Genomic DNA, 3,915 nt, shown 5'->3' with positions numbered 1-3,915 from the left:
GCTTCTGGTGAGGGCTTCAGGAAGATTCCACTCATGGTGGAGGGGGAAGCAGAGCTGGCATGTGGAAGACCACATGATGAGAGAAGGAAGCAAGAGAGAAAGGAAGAGATGCCAGGCTCTTTTCAACAACCAGTTCTCATGGGAACTAAGTGAGAATTCAGTTACTCCTGCAAGAATGGCACCAAGCCATTCATTCGGGATCCACCCCAATGACCCAAACACCTTCCACCAGGCCCCACCTCCAACACTGGGGATCACATTTCAACATGAGATTTAGAAGGGTCAAACAGACCAAACCATCACAGAGGGCATGATAGATTTCCCATAAATTTGCAAAAACACAGAACAGATAATCATCTATTCCATTTCAGATGTCGAAAACAGAGCTCAAAGAGGTCAAGGGTCTACAGCCAACAAAAGGTAAATGATGGAGTCAAGACTGCCAACTCTTACCTTTCTCCTTCCACTACACAATGGTATTATCAACAAAACCATTACCATCACTTTATCATCATCATCATCATCAACACAGTAAGAAATTTCATAGGACATATATTCCCATAACTACAGTTTATATTTTAAAAGAGAGATAAGGTAGCATCAAAACACCAGTGAATGAGTCAATACATTACCTAGTTATAACTGCAGAGTATCACATAGGCCATCTGGTTGTTACAGGTTTTTTAGGTGACTAGAACCAAGCAAGTTTGCGAAGAGCAGATTTCATGAAGGAGATAAATACTGAGGAGTGTTTGAAGAAGAATCAGAAAATCCTGTGGCAGTGAGAGAAAGGAAAGGAATTGAGGATAAAAGAATCACCTAAATTGGCTCCAAGGTAGGACCTGACAAGGTGTGGTAGCAGCATACTCCCTGCAGCAAAAATACTGGCCGAAGTGCAGCAAGAGATAAGAACATTCAGGAAAGATAAAACCAGTAATGCCGAGACTTGACACCTCTAAGGCCCTTTGAATTTCAGATGTGCTTTCCTGATTGTATGAATGTGGGAAAAAAAAAAAAAAAAGTACAGAGGTTAAAGAGAAGGATGTATGATTACTTAGGAAGGAAGAAAAGAAAGTATCTGAATTATTAGAAAGGTCATCCAAGGCCATTCCTGAATAACTTGACTGTTGAGATCAGTCATTTCTTTTTGTGGTCACAGATGATGGCCACTTCTGCTCCTTTAAAAAGTGTTCTGTTTCTAGCATTATTCTGAAAGCATTTTTTTTAACCACCTAGTTTTTTTGGCTTACTCTGCTGGTCATACCCCATGTGTACAGAATTTTAAACACCTTTTCTGTCCTTGAAGCTAGAAACAACTCTGTTAGTCTGTTAAAAATACGGGTACTCTGAGCCCTTCTGTAATGATCATTGTAGATGACAGTAGTTACTGAGTGACAGTGGTCACTAAAATGTTGGCTTAGTTTTTAATATATTCAAATTTAATTTAAATTCTGAAACAATTACTAGTATAGGCTACACTTAGACTACTAACCATTTCAAACATTTTGGTCCAACCCATTAAATCCCAAAGTCCTTTGCTTCCCGGAGAACTGATTGTCTACTATGGATGCCTGAGCTGTTTTTTTAAATGCCCAACCAGACTCTGAGCTGTCATATTAGCTGGGGAAGAGATAAGGTGTAAGAAAAGTATCCAGTCATCCAACCACATTTCTGGTTTTTTGTACCAGCTTCAGATGAAATACAGTCACTCAATAAAGTCCTTCTGTTTTCTCTTTCCCTCCCTCCCATTCTCTCTCCCTATTTGCCTAGAGAGGGGAACCCTAAACCCTTTGGAGCATTTCCAGCAGCTCCAAAAGAATCTCTTGACTATTTTCCCAGGGAATTCCTGCCTTAAATGTCAGCAGAGTACAATTCCCCCGCCAAAGCAGAGTCCGCCTGGATCTGAATCAAGAAAAATGTGCCTGCTACACCAAACACGAAAACCTGGATCTGTGGGGCGTGGGGGCACAGAGCAAGATTTATGGTGTTTCTGGAAGGTTCAACAACCATTGGAAAGAGAGGTTTTCTCCCATTAACCTCACTAAAGAACAGGAAGCTAAGTTAAACACTGATTCCTTGCTGTATTTGATCATTATTTCTATTTCACTCTTTCGGTGGTGAACTCTATTTCTGGAAGCCATCCTGAATTATAACCATAAGGTAAAGCTTCCTTGAAAAAGGAACAAAGCCCCATTAAGCCCTTCGTGGTGATGGTAGTGGTTGCGGCGGCGGCTGCTGTTGTTGTTCTGTTTATTTGTTTGTTTTTAATGAACATACTGATATATAAGTGCTCTGGGGGAATTCATGATGCTGAGATTCATGAAAAGCAAAGTAAGATTTATGAGTTGCGATTGAATCTGCCCTTACCAGCCTGGAGACACTTCCCGTCTGGTACTGAGGCATTGCTGGCATGTTTAGTGCTTTTGTTTCAGTTTTCAATCTCTGAACACATGAAGAAATATTAAAAGTTCTGAGGGCAAGGATGGGAGAAGGAGTCCACAAATCCCAAAGATATACAACAGCACCCAAGGAAAATAGTATGGCATAGTAGATTAAAAATTCAGAAACAAAGTGTGTCAATTAGCTAGTGTTTGCTAAGTACTTGTCATTTTCACTTATGCTTCTCTCTAGTTCCTCATGTGTTACTGACCCACAACTTCGCAAGGCTATTGAACTAATGATTCATAAGGTCGTCTGGCGCAAAGACCAATTTTAAATCAATGTGCCATGTAACTATCCTCCCCCAAAAGATCATAACACTATACAATGAGAAAGTCAATAAGATTTAATTAATAAATTGTTATTCAATTTTTTAATGAATTGCACGCTTTTAAATATACCAGTGGCGGGAGGTGGCAGTGGTGGGGGGATTAGATTCCAACTGTCACTTGGATCCAGGTCCACATCAAAACATTTGAAAAACATGTAGAAGGTATTACTCATATTTACCAGAGCTTCCCACCTCCTGGTGACCCACCACCACCAGAAGCACATTATAGCTGCTTTCCTTCATTATCACATTCTGCATACAAGACCACAGACAATCCTGTGGGAAATTTCTGCCCCTAGTCCAAAGGAAAGCCAGGTAACTAGCTGATTATTGCCTACAGCTGACAGTATCACAGGACGATCAGTAGTAGCAGCTCAAGTACAAAAAGAATAATCAGCAATACTTAACAAGAAAAACTACCTCTGGTAGGTGAAGAGTTAATCCCCAGTCAATTTTAAGCTACTCTGCTGAGAGTACTAAGAAGTGTAGGGGTTGGTGCCAATGAGGGTGGCCCCTTCCTTGATGGGAACAGTCATCCCTTAGGAACTGCACTGCCAAGGCATCAGCCAGCCAGAAAACAGGGAAAGAGGCTGAGAAACCGTGGTAACCAAGTTTTGCTGGCACTTCGTAAAATGGTAACTGCAACTGCCGAGGTTGTGCAGAGAATGCTAATAAGCCTAGGACAACCTGTGAAGATGGACCTAGAAAATGTCCACCCACCGACCAGACCAGCACCCCTAAGGAGCGCCACTCTGTAGATTCCTGTGGATCTGCCCACAGGACTCATTCACAAGGAAGCCGCTAAAGATGGCTGCCTTGTGCCTTAGCTTCACAGCCCTCAAAATACCTCTGACTCAAATGCCTTAGGGTCAGAGTAATGACACTTAGCACATCTGCCTAGAAAGTCAGTTTTCCAATTTGTAACAAACACTTTGCAGCTTTTTAAAATCTCATTCTAAAATCCAAATGGTAAACAGCTTTAAGAACCAATATGAAATGTTTTAAGTGTTCTTTGTGGATTCACATCAATTCTCCCTGCCACTCACTCTCATCACAATTTATTCTGACTTTCAGGGAGCATATTAAAGGTAGAAACCACTGATGTACAATAATCAGTGTACAACCATATTATTAAGAATCTAAAT

Source organism: Theropithecus gelada, chromosome 18, assembly GCF_003255815.1.
Source record: "Theropithecus gelada isolate Dixy chromosome 18, Tgel_1.0, whole genome shotgun sequence".
NCBI lineage: Eukaryota > Metazoa > Chordata > Mammalia > Primates > Cercopithecidae > Theropithecus > Theropithecus gelada.
The sequence above is the reverse complement of the archived record's forward strand: the minus strand, read 5'-3'. Positions refer to the sequence as shown.